This window comes from Cygnus olor, chromosome 18 (assembly GCF_009769625.2).
Source record: "Cygnus olor isolate bCygOlo1 chromosome 18, bCygOlo1.pri.v2, whole genome shotgun sequence".
Taxonomy (NCBI): domain Eukaryota; kingdom Metazoa; phylum Chordata; class Aves; order Anseriformes; family Anatidae; genus Cygnus; species Cygnus olor.
The window spans coordinates 7,268,000-7,280,010 of record NC_049186.1 but is presented as its reverse complement, the minus strand read 5'-3'; the positions used below and the strand labels follow the sequence as shown (position 1 = coordinate 7,280,010).

Below are 12,011 nucleotides of genomic sequence, written 5' to 3'. Positions count from 1 at the left end.
AGGTATGAATTACTTTTTCCTCTACTAAAGAGGGATCTTAAGCAATTATTTAAGATAATTTATTTTTACATCATTAAAATTAGGGGAAATGAATCTTACTGTTAATGATTGACCAGTGCAAAGCAGCACACAAGGGTGGCCCTCAGTCAGCCCAGTCTCAATGGCAGAACAATTTCATTTGAGTTTATGACACCAAAAAACTTTTCTTTTTTTGCCCTGAGTTAACATTGTGGTCCTGCCCTTTAAAGACTTTTAGAAGTCCACTTCTTGACTGATCATGAAACAGGTTGATTGCCTACAAGTCATCTTACATTGTGGAAAGATTTTCTCGTACTATAAAAATGGAAATGTGAAGGTATTTTATGACTTTATAGCACTCAAAGCTATTGGGATATGTTATAAGCTCTGACCTGCACTTATAATTATGGTTACCATCACTCCTTGAGAACAAGACCTGAAGTGATAAATATGTCCACTTCTACGAGTGATTAGAAATGACTTAAAAGAATTCACTTTCAAAAAGAAATCATGCACTAATTAAATACAACTCTAAAAATTTAAATAGAAAAAAAAATCAGTCCCAGAAATAAGTCTACTTTGCAAAGTTTATGCAGGTGACTGCCTCTGTCTTGCACTAATGCAGAGAAAGAGAGAGTAGGTAGAGAAGTTTCTTCAGCCCCAACATGCCAAGCAGGCACTCTTGTGGCATTTGGGTGCTACTCTCAGAGGAAGTTCAGATCGGATATTAGGAAAAAGTTCTTCCCTGAAACAGGCTCACTCAGGAAGTTGTCATATGGCCCCAAGCCTGTCAGTGTTCGAGAAGTGTTCAGACAATAATCTTTTAGGTACATGGTTTAACTCTTAGATTGCCTTGTATGGAGTCAGGAGTTGCACTCAATGATCCTCATGCGTTCCTTACAGCTCAGGATTTTCTATTCTTTTCTCAGGTCTCCTCCTAGTAAACCTAAGAAAAGACCAAAAGCTTGAAAAACATGGGGAAAGAGAAGAACAGTTCACCAAAATATTCAAATAAATTATAAAACAATTGTCTAAATATCCCAATGTATTTAATTTCATTATGCTAGTGATGCTGCATCAGTGTGCCAAAGTTCTTAATTATACTTAATTTGGACAGAGTCTAATTTCATATTCCTAGAACTTTATATGCATTAGGATACAACTTTCAAGTTTCCACGTAGTGCAAAATGCCACTCATTCTTGAATTCTTACGCTAATTTCAAAATGCGAGTTTTTGAAGGACATGAAATATTTAGCTTTGTTACCCTTGTAGCTTAATGTAGAATCTTTTAAAATTGTAAAGAATAACTTCTGCAAAACAAAAGATTTTATGAGAAAATTTCTTTCTAAAAAAGTTTTTTATACATACTAGAATGCTACAGCCTCAACATTCAATTAAATTTGTGATGAGATTTAAAATACCTGTAATGCTGTTTCCATTTAAATTCCAAAGAATTTTTCCATAAAAGCATATGTGCATAACAGGAAAGGAAGACAGAGCAAAATTGCTATGTCCTTATTCCTGGCTTACCACCCTCTAACTGGAGCAGGAGGCATTTGAAAATGTATCTAGCTCATTTATTTTCTCACCAATTTTTCTCATTGTATTGTAATATTTCATTTTCTCCTGTTCAACAAAGAAAAAGAACCAATAAAAAGATGATAGCAGAGAATTCTATGCAAGTCTTTGAAGTAATGCTGATAATATATTCCTGAAAAACTGAATTTCAATTTGCATAATTAAATTGGCCAGAACTATCTTACTGTCCAGCTTGCAGGAGTTCAAATTCTCTGAAACGCAGTATCTATACCCATGAGACGCTGGTCAATTACACAGGTGAATTGATAGAAGAATTCAAGGCACAGCATGCCAGATACAATATTATACATTAATGGGAAGCCTAATACATGTTACACACTATGCAACAGTAATATTTTAATATTTTGGTAAATAACATACAACTGCAGAGGACACATAGAATTGTGACACTGCGAAACTGGAGTCAGTGGGTGTTTTTTTTGTCTAGTCCCATCAAGTAGGAAGTAGACATACAGATTTAATGACAGGCGTTTGTTAAAAAGCTGGCTTGTTTTCCCCCTGCATAAATATAATTTTTACAAGTAAATTGTTGCTCCTACATTTTGGTACTTGCAAAACACACAAAACTTAAGTCTTGTAAATACTGGTTTGCCTAATTTCCATGTGCATTACTACAGTAACTAGGGGATCTGTGTTGTATTGAAAAGAAGGAAACTACTGCTAAGTGGGTGACTGTTGACCTCTTGACAAACAAATTTGGCTAGAGAAAAGGTGCTATGTTTCTAATTCCAATGACTGTCTTTCCAAACTGCAGCCAGACCTCAGACACACTTTACATCAATGGCAAGTACGGCTGAGAGTGGGAAGGGGAAGATGTCATAGGACAAGCCATCTCTTCTTCCTGAGATACTCTTGCTTGTCTTTCTCTAGACCAAAGAAAAGTCTTTGTCGTATCAGTATTAGCATTTGGTATCTAGCCAATTTTCAGTTTCATTTGGTTAGCTAGCAATGCGTACATTTTTTGCAATCATTACTCAACAAGAAAAAAAAAGTTCCTGCTCCTAGAAAACAGGAATGTGGTTGTCTCAGTCCTTTGCAATGCTAAAGCATTTCTTGAAAGATCCAGAATCTTCTATGAAAGATATAGATCCAAAATATCCAAAAGATCAAGATACAAAATATTCTATGAAAGATCCAGACCTTCCCTTGAGATAACAATGCTTGCAGTAGTGATCCTGCACTACCAGCAACCGTATTAGTATGAAAATTTCACTATGTCGTGAACATGAAACTTCAATACAAACCATGATTTCTGTGGAATGACACTTTGGTTTTAAGTTAAGGAAACAAATGTGGAGTTTAGTATGTACTAATAACCTCTGAAAAAAAAGTGACCTGTCATGAAGTGGCAGAAAGCTATCAAATGTACTCTGCTTGACCGTAATCAAAAGGTGACCCATACATTGCCCCAAAATCCATTTAACATTGAATATCCATTTATCTAAGACAATTTTCTGAGAATAATAAAGTATGATGAACCACCTAAAGACAATTTGGACCATCTGTCAGCCTCCTTAGTCATTAACATTCACCTTCAGATATGCTTGGCTTGTTTTATAACTACTTAAGTGACAGGAGGTTTTTTTTCGAGTTTTTTTTTTCATTTTGTTTTAGTCTTTGTTGTGTTTTGTTTGTTTTTGTACACTTTGTTTTTTCTATCATCTATACATACCTTGGTTGAACAATGTGGGGGGAAAGAAGTCTTTCAGGAATTAGGGTCTTTCACAGTATTCACTTAGTCTGTCTTCAGTTGAAAAATGCAGGTTTCAGAGAATCAGAAAGTATTTGATTTTTCTTCAGTCTCTCAGCTGAGGCATTCATTAAAAACATTTAAAAGTAAAACACTACAATTTCAAAAAAAATCTTTATGCAAACTTTAATACATACTTAATTAAAATGTTAAATAAATCCCAAACTAAAACACTGCACTTAAAACTAAACACTTCATATGAAGAGCAAGGCTCTAGCATATTCCAGCAGAAAAATGCAAATAAAAAAATACAAAGTATTGTTATTCTGCCAACCTAATTTATTTTAAAAGAAGGTACTGAACTTTAAGTTGAAAAATCTAATTAAACAATGATTCACATAGTATTAATGACAACATTTTGGTGATCTTTTGTTCTTGGTTTAAAAAGAAGCAATACTAATGACAAGTGCCATCAGAGAAAAAGCCTCAAGTATATCAATGTTTAAAAAGAATTTATAATCTAGCCAAGATCTGTTTTTAGGTGTGAAGCTATCTGATTGATAATAATATCCACCGTGCTCTTTATAGCTAGTTTCTTCTGAGTGGCTGTAGTATAGTTGTATGGATTCAGAGCTGATCCATCAACTAATTTAAATACTTCAAATATAACTCTTCAGAAGTCTCTGTTCTCTAATCTCTTCTATGTTCATTTTTTTAGGAAGTAGGTCACTGACTCAGCTCATGGTCTACAACATTAAAGCTCTCTCAGCATTCCTTTGTCAATCCATGAAGCCTGAATACCAGCTGCACGTAGTTTGCTAGCTTTTGCTAGCAAGGCTGGCTGGATTTCAGACCACAAGGACAAACAGCAGGTAGGCAGGAGCCAATGCTTTGAATTCTAAAAAGTCAGTTTTAGTATTCCTCAAGATTTTCTGTATCATCTATTTGGTTCTAAGACAGAAGTCTTATAGACTATACCCCATCACTATAGTGAATAATCAAGTACAAATTTGTAAGGTGTTAGGCTAGCGTAATGCTGTCCTTCTCTGTAGAGCTTATTAAAAAGTATACAGAGGTAAAACAGATTATAATTTACTCAGCTATACTCCAGTTAATCCACTGTCTCCATGAAAGCAGTATGACTTGGTGCATCTTCTGTAATATCATCGTGGACTGCCATCTCCTCTCCTGCAGTATAGCATGCAAAGGAAATCACACAATTATTTGTAAGAAGTACAGTGCATTTACTTCAATGCAATTTCTATGTTTTTGCCAGTTGATTATAAAGATGCCGTTAGAAATCCATGTTTTCCTTGCAGTAGCACTCAGTTTTTGTTCATCTCTGCTGTTTTAAGTAAAGGGTAAAATTCTGGCACAGGCAACCCTACAGGCAACTGTTAGCAGACAGTTAACCGTTTTACTTATAGCAGTTGCTTCTAAATGATGAATTGGATAATGCTTAGAGGTGGAAATGGTACTTTTCAGAGGGAAAAAAAAAGGAACAATTAAAAGATAGTGATCGAACACTGGAATCAGATTCATGTAAGAAAATTCTTATTAAGAGACCATCCATACAGAGCAGACTCCAAAATGGTAATCTGTATTAAAAAACTATACTACTGTATGAGTCAATCTTGTTCCAGTACATTTATACTGATGCTTTCCCACATTCTTGGCAACTGAGAATAGTCATATAGGTATGTCATGACTTGTCAGCTGAATTATAAAACCTAAAAAAAAAAAAAAGCAGATGTTATAGTGCTAAGTATTGTATCAATCAGTGTAATGGTGCCCCCTTATTCTCTTTTAAGTTCAGTCTTGCAACGTAAATCAGTGTTATCTGACAATGGTAAGGCAATTCACTGTGATTCCTGATTTTGTCAACTTGTATTCCAAATCCTCCTATGCCGAGGTATGGCCTGGCTCAGACCAGGCCTAGACAGATTTCTCTGGCTAGGTTTTAAACTCAGAACCATGCTGGGTTTATTATGGATATAAGCTATCTTTATCATGGCGCCCTAGCCTTCAGCTGAATTTCTGAGAGAAGCAAAATTATTGAAAAAGATATAAGTTTACCTTTATATATATATATATATATATATATATATATATCACAGAAACATTAAGGTTATAAAAGACCTCCCAGATCATCTAGTCCAACCTTTCCCCTATCACCACCCTTACCCACTAAACCATGTTCCTAAGCACCACATCCAACCTTTTCTTAAACACCCCCAGGGACAGTGACTCTACCACCTCCCAGGGCAACCCATTCCCATGCCTTTTTCTGAGACAAAATTCCTCCTAATTTCCAAGCTGAACCTCTCTTTGCACAAAAAAAATAAATATAGATAGATGGATATAGATATAGATATAAAATACACTAAAAACAAACAACCAAACAACAACAACAACAAAAAACACAACCAAATAAAACACCTTAGTTTGTTCTGGCCTTTTCTTTTTCTTTTTTTTTTTTTTTTGAAACATGAAGCAATACATTTTGTTCTTAAGACCATTGCATGTGTGGGAGTTGGGGAAATGACTTTCCACTGCACAAAGACACATTTTTATTGTTTTGCCTTCTACCACTCTTTTTCTTCTTATTGTTCACATCTTTTCTGCCTTGAATGACTGAGAAAAAAAAAAAAAGAATTTTCTCAGCATCTGTGTGAGTTTCTTCTCAACTCATTACTCTCCCCAACTTTTATTACCCTTCTTTTTACTGTGTAACTTATATGCCAATCCCTTTATCACTTTTTCAGTGTCACTGATCTCCAAAGAGCAAACAATATATCAGGGAGAGAATCTGTTCTCAGTCACACCGATGTTAATTTGGAGTAAGATTTTGAAACTGAGAACAGAATTTGGTCCTCTGTGTTGAAGAACATATTCCAGACTGCTTCTACTGGGAGAACTGGTCCTAGAAGTTTTCAAGAGCTCCAGGAAAATTAGATATTGTAGTCTATATGCTGTCTGAACTTCTGAGCAGTATAGATAAAACATTTAAAGTGCATTTTATTAATCTGCTATGCATATTTCTCCCTCAAGATGGATACATTTATTTCTTTAAACCCTTCTATCACATAGCATTCATTAATAGACAGTTTTGCATGTAAACTCTCCAACACACACAAGTACATTTGAAAGAGAAATAAAAGCCCTTGACAATAGCGTACTTGATCCTCTGCAAATCCCTGTGGATGTATAGTACATAGTAAGTCAAAAATAATTAATAGGGTCAGCTCTAAAAGATGTCAAGTTCACTGAAGCATTGTATGTTTCTTTGAAAGAGAAACAATGCTGACACATTTTTTTAAAACTTATGGTAAACTAAATGTCTTGCCTCTAGAGATTGGCACTTTCATAGTGCTTTTGTAGCTTCTTCTCATCGCTACCTGTGTTTACTCTTAGTCATATTGGTGGAATGCTTCTCTTTTTTTAAGGATGTGGGAATTTAAAGGGAGAATTGAGTGAAAAAAATCTGCTAGGTATTTTATCAAATCGTTTTGCAATTACTCTAGAAGTATGAGTGTAATGGCCAACATCATTCTAATCCATTACTCTTGTTTTTCACCATGCAGAGAGCTTACTGAAAATAAGGGAGAATTATTCACAAAAAAAATAAAAATAAAATAAAATTTGGCAAAGTACTTGGTATTTGTCAAAATCAAATGCCAACAAGTTTCAAAGACTGAAAGTCAATGTTTTTAACAAATCCCATGATATGGAAAGCCATAACACCCCATGCAAATAACAGCCTTGCATGATGCCATTGACATGCAACCCTGATAACTTGCCCTGCTGAAGAACCTATCCTTCCCAGCACTGAAAGTGCTTCCTCTAGGATACATAAATTTATCCCAACATCACACCTAATAATTTCTCTTGTTAATCTGGAATTTAATATAAATCAGAAGTATCTGTTCATTTGTGTTCAGATGTTACAGAGTGCTGCCAGGTGAAGGGGTTTGTTTTGTTTTGTTTTCAGTTGGAAGACTAGGTTTGTTGGTATACATTAATTTTAACGAGCAAATAGTAGCCTTGGTTTGTTGTTTTGAGAGTCAGGCAGAGCTCTAACTTCTTAGTGACACACTGGAGGCCCAGAACGGAGGCAGGAGTCATTAGGCAGAGCAGTGTCAGTTCCAGCGGCAGCTCTCTCTTGTGGCTATGACAAGCGACCTCTGCCAAGGCAGGTCAATGCTGTGCGAGGAGCCATGGAGGCAAAAGAGTAAGAATAAGGCAAAAGAAACTGGTAGACTAATGCAGTATAATTTAAAAGCTGACCCTGTGCATTTAGGCTAATGGAACTAAACAACTGTAATCCTGAAAAGAAAATGGAACAGTATTGAGAATGTAGCTACAGTACTTGAAATCCAATTAACTGTTATATCTCCCTAAAGATTTGGGTCACATTTTTTCCTTTCATTAACTGAAATTTGTTTTTTCTTTGATTAAGCCTAATACTAAACAAACAAACAAACAAAACAGCCCAGTAATCAAAAACATGTATTGTTTTAGGCCCACTCTACATTATTAAAATCTCTTATCTCAGTCATTTGCATCATATTTCAACAGCATTAAACTCACATGGAAATAGTCTGCCAATCAGCAAAATCCTCCTCAAAACCATTAATTAACTTCCGTAGTTCCATGTTAAGTATATTTCTGCCTTCTACTCTGTTTTGACACATTAAACACAGAGGACTCAATGACCTTCTAATTATCCAACCCCCAAACTTATACCTATACCAGGGGAATCTGAAATCTGAAGGTTGTTATTGATATGATTAACCTGCTTTTAATCTGTGATATGTTTTGTGTAAATTCTCTGCAGTGAAATAAAATAACAGCAAAGAGAACTTTCTTTCTACCTTATTTGTTAAAATAAAAATAAAAACAATATAAAAAAGTCATCTTAACATCTGGGTTTGATTTTGGATTGGTTTTTAGCTGAAGAAAGCCAAAATTAGGCCACTGGGTACCTTCAAAAAAGAGAAGTACAAACACATTCAGCGGTCATAAAAGAGATGAGATTTATGGAGGAGTATCTCAGCAAGTAATGAAGGACAGCCATTCTCTCAGACTCCCTTGATGCACTTATCGAAGGTACCAGATCTCAAGTAAACCCTGTGGATTCTGCAAGTGACATCTTCTGTATTTCACAACAAATTCCCAGACCAAACAGTAAAAGCATTAAAGAAAGTGAGATCAATATTTCTCAGCCTACTTTTGTTCTCCTTAAACCTCAGAGCCAAACAGCAGAGTCCCGCTACACTTTCTCTGTAGTCATCACCATCCCTGTCCTAGCTGCAGAGAAATAAGTACAGGTCTGAAGTTGAAATTAGGACAGGCAAGATTTTTTTCCATTCTCGCACCCTGAAAGATGCAGAGCTGGGTTATATAGCAGCATCTTAGTGTTCTCACACAATAGCACAAATAAGTGAACTAGGAATACTCCTGTAGACAGACATCAATTTCAGCTAAGAAGCAGAAGCTACCTTTCTCACAGCTAATGATGGCCATTTCTAAACTAAAAGAAGTGCCCAGCCATGTGAGTGCTGCTTTATAGTATAAAAGAACTTAGCTTAAATCTCCAGTGGAACAGATAACCAGAACTAAAATTGCCAGTCTATAACTTCAGATAAAATTCCACTGTTGATGTGAAAACTATAGTAATTCTGGAGATGGACACAAAGCAAGGTAGAGAGAAACTATAATAATTCTGAAGACAGGCACAAAGCAAGGTTGAGAGATGGGACCAATTAGCACATGCTTGACTTGGAGCGCAAGGCTAGAGGGACAATGTATGGTCCCATTCCACAGAGCTGGCTCCCCGTGGATCAGAGTTGGGCTTTTTACACCAGATTCTACCTTTGCTTCAGCATCACATACCTAAATTAGCTGGCTACTAGCATAGCTAAAGATAAGCCTTGCTTAGAGGAACACACACCACCCACATATGGAAATCATACCTATTGGTAAAAGGACGTTAATCTCCAGGGCTGTTTGTTGATTTGGTACAAGGTTAGCCAAAATTCAAGGGCTTCTTGTTTTTATAAGGGAATGCTATGCATAATGTGATTGATTTGTAACAATTTTCCATGAAAATTCATTATTTTAGTAATTTCTTACCTGGTCTTCTATCATGAGATTATAGAAAGGAAATGTTTTCTCTTATTCTAAAGAAGAAAAAGGAGAAACCAAAAAAGAGTGTTAATTAGACTGTGGACCTCTGTGCTGCTCCTTTTCATGAAACAAACAGCTGAAATTATTCAGTAAGCTAGAACTTTTTCTAAAAAAGTTTTCTAAAGCTTTTTTCGGAAACTCATTAAATAGTTTGAGAAGGTCAAAAGCTGTGTCTGAATCCACTCTGAACATGCCTCAGTAATCAGCCATGTTTTCAAAATACACTAGTTTTGGTCCTTGGAGCAAAACAAGTTGAACTGTGTTAGTGCTAAGCAACATGTCGTCAGAAATGGATTTCAGCTGGTCCAAAGCTGGAATTTATTAGCTCTCTTCCTGACAATAAATTCCACATAGGACATGTGAGGATCTGTTGTGAAATTTTGGCAGTTCAACCTCATATCAAAATGATTGAGTACAAGTGTATTTGTAGCCCAAGAGTGCAAGTGAAATCTGGCAGCTAATTTTGTGTAAGATCACAACCTCCAAATTAAATAATACATGTAGCCTGCCTGCTGCATCATCAAATTTTAATTAGAGTCTTTGCAGCTGTATATCTTTGATCTCAGCTAAATAAATCATAGATGTGGTGTGGTTTTTTGGATGTTTTTGGTGTCATGCTAAACTCATATATGAAACAGAATAACGTGCCTGTCTTGTTACAAGTAGGGAAGAAGGTGATTCCCCCTGAAACCTTACCAAGAGCACTGAATAACTTCAACGTCTACTTTTATCCTCATCCCTGGTTTTGAAATTAAGTACAAGCAATCCTGTTTTTTTTGTTTTTTTTTTTTCTTTCTTTCAAATAGCAGCACCACAATCCAACAACTGCATTGTTGGAGTTCATGATGAGAAAACAGGCTGAATCCAAAGGCCGTAAGAGCCCATCTTGAACCAAATTTGAAAGCCCTTTCCTGCTCGACACTATGAGATACTGAAATGCTTTTGTTCTTTGACAATTCCAGTCTGAATTCTTCGGCTTGTTTATACAGACAAACTGAATCAACAACACAGAAGTACAAAAAATACTGAATTTTACAGTTCTGGTCCTGTAGCAAACTGCTTCTTGCAATTAGAGTGATTTGATTCTGGTTGAAATGATAGGCCAAATCCTGAATTATAGGATATGGACACTACATATTTTATCTGAGGAGAGAATGGCTTTTGTTTCTAATAACTTGCAGTAGGTTTTGGATTTTGAGCATCACATTTCCAAGAGCTCTGAATGCACATACACACCCTTAATGTAATTCCGAATGAGATAAATCCCTCCAGGAGCTGCTGCGTGGTTCTGAGAGCTCCACTTAAAGGCAGAGAGATTCTAAAACACTTGTTAGGCTCCTTTTTTACTCCCGATCTAATAACAAGAACTGATTAAAATTCAGTTAAATTAAAATGTAACTTTATTTTTAGAATATACAAATTATTGCATTAGGTAGGTTTCATCTGCTAGTGTATTGCAAGTCAACGGTTAGCAACGATCCATAAAAAAGTGAAGTGAATCATTTTAAGTTCGAATTTGGTTCATAGTTATTAGTATTTTGAAAAAGTTGCTTGTTTTATAGAGTATACATATTACTTTGTAAAACAACTGAAATGAGTTAGTTTTACCCACAATTTATTAACAGCATTGAAATCAACAGTTTTATAAATCAAAATTGTTAACCAGATCCCCAATACTGAGATAAATTTTATTCTTTTAATGCTTGTATATGCAATTCTTTATTTAAAAATAGTAATAATCAAGCAGTCAAAATGCTGTCCTGCAGTATGACAGCATTTTAACCGTTAAAGAGCATAACCCCTGTGTTATTTCCCACTGAGAAAAAGTTTCAAGGAACACTTTTGTAATTCAGGTAACAATAAGTCTTTGGATTTCTTTCTTGAACAGAATGGACATCAACTCATTTTGTTTTCTATTACTCTACATTCTTCACAATGGCTGCAATATAAATTTTCTCCTGCAGTTAACGACAGATGTTTTCTAAAATCAAGTTTGCAAATTGTGCACAAAGTGCAGTGATGAGAAAGCCAGACTTTCATGGATCTTGATTCCTTGTCATTTTGCAAAACTTGTCCCTTACTACAGGAAGTACAGAGCTCTTTCTTACTTCAGGAAGGCTAGGGTAAGGACACAATACATCTGTATCAATACACATGTGCACATGAACACTAAGAGATTTATTTGGTTCTCTAAAGCATCTTCCTTGGTAAGCTGCATAGATTTGATATCAAGTGTTTAGACACAGACCATTTGTACAATTTAACCTTCAGTATTTATATAACTCTGAAGGGAATATGGTGTATTTTAAATGTCCCACAGCAGTACATAAAAGGAATAAAAAATGCAAACAATGACTAGACAAGCTTTCAAGAAAAAATAAAAGTAGACCCTGTTCTTATGTTACTGCATAATGGTGTGTAAAATGTACTCCAATTTTTTGGTCACAGGACAGAGAGTGCAGCATGAAAGCAAGAATATTAATCACATAAATTTTGCCTATCACTTGCCTTGAA

General features: G+C 35.5%; 1 long non-coding RNA gene across 1 annotated transcript; it reads right to left on the bottom strand.

The window, feature by feature from the left end:
• Positions 1-539: 539 nt before the first annotated feature.
• Positions 540-4,943, bottom strand: LOC121056970. Its single transcript, XR_005813585.1, has 3 exons — positions 4,405-4,943; positions 3,291-3,426; positions 540-964 (listed from the first exon to the last, which is right to left on the bottom strand). It is a non-coding gene; the product is annotated as an uncharacterized LOC121056970 (long non-coding RNA).
• Between the last annotated feature and the right edge of the window lie 7,068 nt (positions 4,944-12,011).